This window comes from Helianthus annuus, chromosome 8 (assembly GCF_002127325.2).
Source record: "Helianthus annuus cultivar XRQ/B chromosome 8, HanXRQr2.0-SUNRISE, whole genome shotgun sequence".
Classification (NCBI taxonomy): Eukaryota; Viridiplantae; Streptophyta; class Magnoliopsida; order Asterales; family Asteraceae; genus Helianthus; species Helianthus annuus.
In genome coordinates this window covers 89,393,091-89,405,123 of record NC_035440.2, presented here as the reverse complement: position 1 = coordinate 89,405,123, position 12,033 = coordinate 89,393,091, and positions in this window count along the sequence as shown.

Here is a 12,033-nt window from a genome sequence, read left to right as displayed (position 1 = left end):
TACGCATGCACCTGTAAATACCTGCACACTAACACACCCCGCGTAAACCAGAAAAATAACAAACTTTAAAAGAACAAAAATAACACACGTTGCGCACTACTCCCCGGCAACGGCGCCAAAATTTGACGTGATGTCGTGGTCACAATCAAATTTAATCCAATTACAACTAGGTAGATAGCAGCAAGTGGGTATCGAACATAGGGAGTTTGTGGAATATGTGCTATTTGAGAGTTTATCTAATTTAACTAAATTAAGCTAATTGCAAGAAAATAAAGTTCAAAAGTTGGTTTGTTTGATTGAGTTTTAAAAACTAAATTACTATTCTAATTGCGAAATGAAAGTGTTTGTTGTAAACGATTTAGAGACAAATGACCATCTTCAGTTTCCAGTTTGTTTCAACGGTTGTACTATCATCCACTAGAAAGAATCACATAGACATGATTCATGAAAGATTACTTGTTGTGATAAAAGGGAACAAAGTACTCAGATTCCTAGAACGTGAGGTTGTTACCCGATGACCAATCAACCCTTACCCCAACCTAACTTTACCCATGATATCTCGATTGCCAACGGCACCAAGAACGTATGATTTCAAGATAGGATAAAACAAGATTCAACAATTTACAAGCAAGTAATAAAACACCATAGTAAACAAAATATAAATAAGTTTACCATTCTAGAAATATGGAATCATGATACAACCGTCTTAACAACCTTCAACTAAAGATGATCATAAAGAAACTAGTCACTCATGGCTTGAACAAACATTGTAGCAAAATGAGATAAAATTGTTCAACACAATCACCACTAAACAAGTCTAGATGAAAGATAGATGATAAGATATGTTCTTCAAGCTCTAAGTGACTAATATATGGTCCCAATTCGTGTGCTTCCAGGTGGTAACCGAAAAGCAATCATAAGTCCCTCATAAAACCTCATAAAAACGACATTAAATAGAGGAATTTCAAGTTTGAGTTCAGTCGGAGCCGTAACCTACGGCCCTCCGCCATAGGTTACGGCGGTCAGCGTGATCACACAAGTCAACATGGAGTCGTAACCTATGGCCACCTGCCGTAGGTTACGACCCTGAGTGGCCTCCTTTTCCTTGTTTCTCCTTCTACGCTGGCTCTCATCATCTTTTTGATTCCCAAACTTCTACCATCCATCCAAGCTTCCTAAGACTCGTATTTTGGGCATTTTAACACCTGCGAATCCGAACATCTAGTGATTATCATGTCCAAGTAATTAACTAAAATAAGCATGGAATGTGCATGTATTTAGATTGTTTAAGGGTTGTCCTATGGACCACCCGTCAAGCAGATAAGTTTAGTAGTATAATAGAGTTGGAAAATAGTTTACGCATAACCAGCATGGAACATGTATAAAGTGAAGGCAAGTAGGTTATCGACAGAGAAATATACACAGACGTGACTGCGAGTTATAGAATGCGCAACACATATCCCCACTGGGACACGTGAAGTAAAGCCCTTAACAACCCCTGTCCACAACAGGTGCTGAGTCCAAACTATAGTACTATCGTTGCTAAGGTGTCAGGAAACAATCACTGTGATAACATAACATACAAGCATTCATCGAATAACACGTAGCATGCAATAACGGTTAGCATATAAATAGTGTTGCGTTGTGTGTCGATTGTGATTTAGAATAAATAACGTATGTAACACCCAAAAGTGCGTAAAGGAAAAAAAGGGATCGAGTATACTCACAGATTGTGTTTAACAAGTAAACACCCTCTTGGATTGAAGGGAGCGCTGAGAGAGATTAGCCTGAACAGTTAACGATAGCATGAACGATTAGTGGTGCGTTAAATGGTGCAAAGGTGGTAAGTGTCGGATGGTAATCCAATTGGATGGCAATCCGATCGATGGTTTGTGTATGATGGTTTTGAAGTTTTCGTTGTAGCATTTTGAAAACAGAGAAGTATCTCTACCTTTCAGGTTGTTCGATCGAACGGCGGTTCGATCGGATGACGATCCATTCGGCGAGGTATTTCTAAGAGAACAAGTTCACAGCAGTATTGTCACTCAATCGGATGGTCTACGATCGGGTGGCAATCCGTTAGAACTGACTATGCATTGAAGATGTTGAAAATTGTTAAGTGTTGGAGTCCAAACGTCACATGATCGGACGGTCGTTCGATCGGATGGCTATCCGATCGGACGATGATGTGCGTGAAGTGCGATATATTTTAGTTATATATTTTAAGCTCTTTTTACACTTTTTTAGCCAAGTTTTAAATTTATAAAACACGATATTTACTAACACTAGACACACATATGGGCAAGTGCACCCATCATGGACGTAGTATAGTGTTGGTAAGATACCGAGGTCGTCCAAGGACACAAGAGCTTTTAGTACCGGTTTATCCTCAACGTCTAATCAAATCAAAATGTTAGAAAAATGGGTTTTAAACTAAGAAAATAAAACTAACTAAAATGCTGAAAAATAAAATAAAAATAAAAACAGATAGACAAGATGAATCACTTGGATCTGACTCGTGTGTTAGTGTAACCTTTGATTATTCTCGCACTTTTGCACTAGTTTAAGAGATTATCTTAGTTATTGTAGTAGGCCCCTCTTTTGAAGGTGACGTTACCCTCAACCCAGTAGTTTGAGTCAGCAAGGATACAATCCTAAAGGGTCGGATTATTGAAAGATAATTAATTATTTATTAATGCATAATGTGGTAGGCCCCTCTTTTGAAGGCGACGTTACCCTCAGCTAAGTAGTCTGAGTCAGCAGGGATACAGTCCTAAGTAGCTGGGTTAAAGTTTTAATAGTAGTTTAACTTATGAGGGGATCAAAGAGTTTGGACCCCCGCCATCCAATACCTTTGGGTATTGAAGGAGGTCCTACTAAATTTGACCCAGGTCCTTTGCCGGATCTATACACTGAACAATGGCAAGACTCTTACCAAACCGTTCCCTTAACCCCCGACCAGGGAGCCAACATACCTCCATATAGACCGTGGAGATATGAATGGTGAAAATCTTTTATTTTCTATAGACAGTAAAATAATGCCAAGACACCACGGACAAACGATAAGGAAGAATCACCTTCAACATAAGAAACTGGTAATTAAAGTCATTAATACAAAACCAATTAAAAAGTGCAAAAGATTAAAAATAAAAAGTATTACACTAAACACTTGTCTTCACCAAGTGATGTAAGAGACTTAGGCAAACATGGCCTTTGATTGTCAAGAACTCTTACGATCAATCTTGGATCCCGAGACGACTCACACGCTCTATGATGGACAATGGATGATGGTGGTGGATGATGGTGTTATGGTGGTGGGTGGTGGGTGAAGTGTGAGAGAGGTGGTGTGCCAAGGGATGAGTTGAAATGGCTCCAAGCACTCCTATTTATAGGCTGAACAGAAGCCTGGGCATGGCCCCGTGCCCGCTGGGCACGGCCCCGTGTCCATCTGACACTCTCTCTCTTCATTAATTGTAATTCGCAATTACAATAAATGCGCCTGCAGCAACTGGACCACGCCCCCGTGTTCGCTGGGCACGGCCCCGTGGTGGGCAATAGAAGCTTCTATAGGTTTGTCTTTTCTGCTGCTTCTTGGGCACGGCCCCGTGCTCGCTGAGCACGGGGCGTGTTCAGTCTTCCGTGTTCTTAGTTTTGCTTGGGAAGATGCTGTCGAGGGGTCGAGCAATCCAATTTTGTTCCTTTTCTTTTATTTATGTTAGATTTTGCTGTCCTTTTGCTTCTTTTGTTAATTTGAGCTCATTGAATCCTGAAAATACAAAAGGAAGACAAAAGCACACTTTTTCCAACATTAGTACTAAAAAAGGGTTAGTTTTATGCCACAATTGATGTAATTTATATGTTGCTTTTTGCGCACATCAGACGACAATCCGTTCGATGTTCTGATCTTTTGAAAATTGGATAAAAGTTAATTGTTAACCCTCAAGTGCAATCCGATGGATTGCGGTTCGATCGGATGGCAATACGATCGGACGGAAGTCCGTCCCGCGACCTGATCATGTTGCTAACTTGAAAGTTATTAAGTTTTGCGGTTTGCTTGAGATGATACGGCAACGTTCTAAACAACAGAAACCCCATCAAGACCCAAGTGATCCGATCGAACAAGAATCACCCTAGTCCGATCAGTCAACTGTTCGAGACGACGGTTCATGCTTAACCTGAAATCGGTTGTCTCTTTGATAGAAACCAGGTCTTGAACCAACACATCCCAAGTGATCCGATCGAACAAGAATCACCCTAGTCCGATCAGTCAACTGTTCGAGACGACGGTTCATGCTTAACCCGAAATCGGTTGTCTCTTTGATAGAAACCAGGTCTTGAACCAACACATCACTAAGAAGGAGTAGAAGATCAGAACAAGCTCTGATTCTATCGGTTTTGAGTGCATTGGAAAACTATCTTTCAATCCTTTTAACCATGAATATGTGCAGATCTATGCGAAAACATTGTTTAATCTTGTGGAAATCCTTTAGATCTGAGTTGTTCTTGGTGGAATGAGGCCAAGACTTGGAGTTCATAAGAACTCCATGATGATATCACCCTAGAACACCTCAAATCCATTGATTTCACGGTTAAAAGTTGAGATTCAAAAGAGAAAATGATGAAGAAGTGCATGTAGATCATAGAAGTACAAGGTTTAGGTTGGAAACTTACAAGAATCTCGAGAAATCAAGGGAAAGATGAGCTTGAGTGCGGCTGGTCGAGTAGAGAGCTGTCACATCACAAATGATGTGACAGGTGGGTATTTATAGGGTTTCCTGTTGGAACCTTGAGGTTTATTCATAGAGAAATACTAAAGTTTAGGGTTGATCTTGTAATGTTTAACAAGTTAGTTTTGGGTCGAATGTAGTAATGGGTTTTGTGAGATCTCGAGTGGGCTTAGGATGGTTTCGGTCCATCTTAGGTATTATATAAACAAACCCTTGTTATGTTTAGAGGTTTGATCGATTGGTAGAGAGTCAGAGGCCACCCGAGATCCTTGTGTGTCTTGTATCAGTCATCGGTTCTAAGGTGAATGCAAGATAGTATTTTGATTTGATTATTGTGTTTATTTTACTTTATTGTTTTCTTGAATCCGCTTGTGTTTGGATTCCGCACTTACACAAGTTAACATTGATATCATTGAACGATCCTCTCGGGTTTTACAATTGGTATCAGAGCCAAGAAACCAAGTCTTGGTTCGGTTTTGATATCATTGGATTCAAGAAGGCATTAATTGGTACTGATCTTGTTTGCTAGTGTTTTACAGAATTTCAGTATTATTATTGTGTTCGGATTCAACTGTTCTTCGCAAATATTGATTAAAGTTGCTGATTTTGGATTGTGATTCGTTGTCTAAGGTGTTTGCTAAATTAACGGAAGTTTGTTGAGGATAAAAGATTCAAAGATCTCATATCTTTGAATTTTTGGAAGCTGCTGAAAATCAGGGATCACGGTCACTGTTATCTCACCAAATCTGTTTTGCAGGGTCTCGATTGAAAGTCTTTTTGGTCTCGACTCACAACGACTGTGTTCTCGAGCATTGAAACTTGTGTCTCGAGTGGAAAGTTAGTTTGGTCTCGACTCGCAACTGCTGTGGTCTCGAGTATAGAAACCTTCTGTCTCGAGTGGATAGTTCGTCTTGTCTCGACTCGCAACTGCCGTGGTCTCGAGCTGTCATTTTTGACTCGCAACGTCAGTCTCGACTCCTGTCTCGACTCGCGACGACATTTGCAACGTCATTCAGATTGTGAACTTTGGACTCTTGGACTCTTAATCTTAAATAATTAATTAATCAGTAAATTAATTAAGTAATTGAGTAACAATGACTTCAAGTAATCAAAGTGTTGACCTGGCAGCTATGACTAAGCATCAAGAATTGGATTCCATCATTGGAACCACCACTCGTGTTCCCCGGTTGTTAGATGGAAATGAATTCCCTGAGTGGAAGTGGCATTTCAAAAAACATGTTAAGGTCAAAGATGCAAAAATCTGGCGAAGTATTCTAAGAGGCCCAAGAGAAATTATGATGGATAGTCCTACTGATGCTGGTGTGAAAGTGAAAAAGCCTGTTGATCGGTATACTGAAGAAGATTTTAAAATTGTTGAGGAAGATGATATGGCATTTTCTTACCTGACCATGGCATTGGGACCAGACATTGCTATTGGTTTTCGCACTTGCAAATCTGCTAAGGAATTGTGGGAATCATTAATAGATGTCTATGAAGGTAATGAAGATATGAAATAGAGTCGTAGAAATCTGCTGAGTCAAAGTTTCAACAATTTTAATCATATATATGGAGAGACTGTTGATAATCAAATTCAGAGATTCGTTAAGTTAGTTACTAAAATGCAGATGGAGGAAATGCACACGTCAAATGCTCATCTAATAGGCAGCTTCTAAATGCTTTACCAAAAAGTTGGGATCATCACGTCGCAATGATCAAGAAAACCAAGGATCTAGCAAGATGTAGCTTATCTGAAATGATTTCTCACATTAAGGCTTGTGAGCTAGATGATAAACAAAGAGAAACAAATTACAAGAATAGCATGTTGGCTGCTGGATTCACTGCAACACCCTCGACATCAAGCAATAATACTGCTTTTGTGTCTCACGCTGGTTTTCAAATGTTCAGCAACTCTGCTTCTGCTAAAGATGCTCCTACCTCACCAAATCTGTACTACTCTGGAACTCCAGCACCTGCTGCTGCTGCTGCACCACCTTCTGCTAATGCTACTGCTGCTGCATCGTCAACTCCCACTGCTAAAAACGAGATGATTGCTTTCTTCTCGCAACAGTCAAAGGAAAATCTTGATATAGCTGCTTCTGTCATAAATTGCTTGAATGCTTTTGCTGCTGGTAAACTTAATCCTCCTAAGTTTTCTATGGATGACTTAGATCAAATTCATCCCGAAGATGTAGAAGAAATGGATATAACTTGGCAGATGGCTATGGTAGCATTTAGAGCCAAAAATTTTGTGAATAAAACTGGGAGAAACAAATGGCAAGGTCTCACCTTTACTGGACCCACAAAATGCCATTTGAGTTTCGTTGCTACAATTGTCATGAACCAGGTCATTTGGCAAGAAACTGTACCAAACCTAGGGTCAATAGTGAACAAACTCCAGCCCAACCTGCTGCACCTGCTACACCTAATCGAGAGAGAGCTCTTGTGACCACATCGAATATGTCTGTTGATGCTGCTGCCAATGGAAGTCCTCAACCTCGGGGATTAGCTCAAGCCTTGGTGGTTCAGCCTGATTCGCAATTTGATTGGAATTTGGAAATTGAGCGACTGAACATCTCAGCTCCAGAAAATCAAGCTGATTCAAGCAACATTGCTTTCATGGCCACAAATGATCAAGTTTCAGTGCCTGAGGATGAGACTTCAGCACCTGAGGAGGAGATTTCAGCGGAAAATCTTGCTTTCATGACTCAAATTCTTTCAGCTCCAGTCAAAGGTCTCACCAAAGAAGAGGTAATTTCTGTTTTCTGTACCCCTGAATGTAGAGAACCAGTTGAAGCCTATAGAATACACAACGCTAAGCTAATCGAAGATTACAATGACATTAAAAGGAAAAATTTCACTTTGGCTAATAATGAAAAACTTTTTGAGGAGAAAACCGAAGCGCAGCGAAAAGACATCATCCAACTCAAGGATGATGTTAGTGTAAAAACAGCCCAACTCTTCATTGTTCAAGAAAAACTATGCGATGTGACTAAAGAACTGGAGGATATCAGAGATAGATATCAAATAAATGAGCTAAATATTAAAAAAATTTGATTCTTCCAGCAAATTAGTCAAAAACCTGTGTGATCAACAGCTAGCATACCGGAAAAGGAAAGGGTTGGGATTGGGTTATAATCAGGCTCCTCCTCCTTATAATGACAATTATACTTACTTACCTATGAATGAGGAGGAGATGATGAATGAAAGCAAAATGACTTATGGTCCCAAAAACTGTAAGCCATCAGTAAATGTCAGACCTGTTGAAAAACAGGTGGTTAAACCAGCTTGTTTTGTGTCCAAGGGTACTTTTAATCCTAACGTTTCTTCATCATGTGCAGATGAAGTACCTGAAGTGAGGTGGGGAGATATGTTTGGGAATGAACAAACTTTAGATTCTAATTTCTCTAAATCTACTTTTGATAAAACTGATTCTGGTTGTGTGTTTGGACAATCATTTTTGAACTCGTTTCATAGTTATGTTTCGTCTTCTTTTGGGCCTGATGTTTTGGGAAAAACTGTGAATGCTTGTGATGAAACTTTGAATAATGTGTGTGATGATGGATGTTTTTTAGTAGCTGAAAATTGTGATTCTAATGCTTCTAACTCTTCAGCTAATGATAGTGTGACAAGTGAGGTCTGTAGGATCGTGTTTCGACCCAAACGAGTCGTTCAGAGGAGTTTTTGTCAATTACAGGTGCGGAAAACAAGTAATCAACGTAGAAATAGCTAGCAAATCACTTTAAACACCTTTCTGTATTGATTTATAACAATTTACATCCAAATCTCGATCCGGCAGCACTTCGGTACGAGTTACAAGGTCTTGTTTTTCTGGTTCACTCAAATGACCACTATATATAGGCCATGAAGATCCGCTCCAATGGACATGACCGAATAAGCGAACCTCCATTGGTCACAAAAGCGGACCTATCTGATTGACATAAAAGCGGATCTCTAACTATGTCCTTATAAGCGAACCTATCTGATTAATACCCTATGAGCGAACCTATGATCTAAAACACATACAAACTCCTGTTTTCTTGTATAATATGCCCTGATCTAACACACTAAAGCTAAGACTCGATCCACGACGAAGTCGACAGATGTAGTGCACCAACAAACTCCCCCTCAGATGTTGACGGAGTCGTTCATCGGGTCTTTGACAATGTCAAGCTTTCACATCTTCAGTCTTGATCAGTCTCTGGGCTTCTCTCTCTATCTTTATCTCTTTCTCTTTTATCATCCACAAACTTCTTCTCTTGGATGTTGACATCTTTAAGCTCCTCATATCCAACATGCACTCCCCTCAAATATTGACTTTTCCTGAATAAAACTCTACCACAATCATAAGTTTTATGACAACATTTAAGCATATAGACAACATTTGAAACTATCACAAACACATCACTCAATTAGATACTGATGAACCACTTGAAATTGTAACATTTATCATATCAAAACAACACACTTCCCAAACCATATGTTCATCATGTTTAGCACTTAGAATTTTGAAAATCAGTTTTTCAATATCAGTCGTCGAAAATCTTTTTGACTTTTCAAAATTTATGCTAAAACACACTAAAATCTTTTTGAATTTTCTGAAAGATAATAACTGACACCACTTGTAAATCAAGAGACGACAGAAATGAAATATTTACAAACAATATTTTTGTGAGTTTGTGCAAGAGGATCATATTAGTTTTAAGACAAATCACTAACACCGTTAAGCTTTAAACATTCTCAGTTCTAAACAATTTACCTAGATTGTCAGTATATTGGTCCACTTTAAATTTTCACACAAATTTCAATCAATTCGAGATACGATATTAATGTTTTAGAAACTTAAATTTAATTGTGTATCACTCCACTTGAATATACTCCTGTATCCAGATCCCAATGTTCAGTCTTACAGGTGAGTATACCACAGATGATATCTGTAAAGGGGTTATGTGCGAGGGCCGTGAGAGCTCAGGTCGATACTTCCGTATACGCAGAGAGATGACGGCTTCGACTTTTGGTGGGTCCCCTTTAGAGGATCTTTTGATTACAACAGCAGCGACTATCAATTTTATTGTTTCATCAACTTGCTGAGGGTGATGCTATGTTTCAAGCATTTTGCGGAAAGCATTATCCGGGGACTAGGTCAGTACTTCCATACAGCAGAAGTCCCGGGATAATACCCCAGATATCACTGAGTATAAAGACCTAGTATCTCAAAAAGAGGGACCTTTCAAACAAGATTTCGGGGGTTACCCATATATCCAAGAATAGTTACCCACAAATTAAGCAAGTTTGAATTTAGGTTTATATCTCGTTTCAATTTACTGAATGTGCGAAAAGCTACTGACACATCCGCAGTAAGATTGTTTATCACATTTTTACTTTACATTTCTTTAGCGTGTTGTGATAGTCCACTGATGTACTATCATTTCCTCTTTTCACAACAAAACTCATTTTTTGATTTTATCATGTTTTTGACTTTTTCAAATTTTCTAATGTTTTTGGATTTTCTAAAATTTTTCTACTCCCCCTAAAATGCAAACACATTAAAGAAATTTGAAAACTATCTAAGCTCTACACCCACTAGAAACATGAAAGTAAACCAAACTATACAGAAATATGACAACTGATATCAAACCACATCAAATCGTCATTCATTTGGCATAAACAATCAGAACTCCCCCTATCAACAAACTATTTTCCCATTTAGATTTCAAAACACTTAAGTTTGTTTTAATCAAAATGGTTTTTCTGGAAAATAAGTTTGATTGATTTTACCACTTGTAGGATTATCAATAATAGATTCAGGGATGTGGTTCATCATCTTGTCTCTCAATTACTTGTAGGAAAATACAAGTACAAATTAATGTCCTTGATTTACCATATGCACGTATGCACAATCAAATCTTCTAACCACTTATTCAACAAATACAAACAAACCTCTTTACCATATGTATGATTGACGTTACCGAATCAATCTCAAGAAAGATGCCGATTCATGCTCCACGCTTACCAACCTGAGAGCTCCGGCAAGTCAGGTTTTTAGTCAAAGAAAATATCCACCCAAGCCTGACCAGCCTTGGGTTTCACCAAGCCACCATCACTCGGTTTCTTACCTTTCCTCTTCTTCTCATAAAATTCTTTAACCCCTTTGACTTTTCGATCAATCATCTTACCGAAGTATGTTGAACTTTGGGGTTAAAGACCTTTTCAGCATCAAACTCCTGTTTATCATTATAAAATTGGTTAGAAATTTCAACTTTACCAATTTTCTTTTTATAATTCTCAGCCCGAAGTGATGGAAACTCCTCATCATTCACAATCGGAACCGATTTTTTATCTTTTAAAACAGCTTCACATTTCGAAACAACTTGTAGCTCAACTGATTTTATGGAATCAGTTTCATCGCAAGAAGATAGCTCCTCTGATTTTGACCTATCAGAATCATCGCTAGAGCTTTCACCAACTTTCTTAACAACCCATTTCTGGTTGTCAGATTTAGCTCTCTTCTTGTAAATTTGTTCGAACTCTCACCAATTTCAAATGTAGAATCTTTAAACAATTTTGTTCTATCAATTGGTAGTTCGAACTCAACTACTTTCATTTTGAGTTTACGAAATACTCACTGTTTTGATTGTATTGCCTTAGAACAATCTCGAGCAATATGTCCAACAATGTTGCATCGAAAACAGGTTTTCGTATCTTTCTTCTGTTCAGCCATTTTCTGCAATTCATCTTGCTTCTTTGCAAGGAATTCATTGTTTGAATGTCTCCAGAAATCTTTCTTTTCTTCTTCCTCGGATGACGTTCCTGAAACAAATGTCATTTTGGATTTAAAATCACGAACATATTTTTCATTTTTCTGTTTTTCTGTAGGAGTAAAACCTAATCCTTTCTTTTTGAAATAGCCATTATGGTTTGATTTCTTTTGGAAACCTGAACCAGAACTGTAATTCTTTTTCTTGTTTAATCTTTGTTGTACTCTTGAGGTGTATTTTTTAGGTTTTACATTAAGACATAAGTCTTTTATTTTAGAAATATTAATTTCTGTGAGTTTGAAAACCTTGTTTATCAATTCAGTTTTGACACCTCTTATTGGAAATTCCTTATCAGAATATAATTTGTCAGAATCATTCAAAGTATAAGCAACTTTAAACAATCCATCATCCAAATTAGATTTTGATAACAGAAATTTTCTATCATAAACTATTTTGTCCTGTTTTTCTGTTTGACACGGAGTGCTTGACCCAGACTGTGACTCTGACACGAACTCCGACTTTGACTCCTCTATCTCATCGTTTTCTAACAC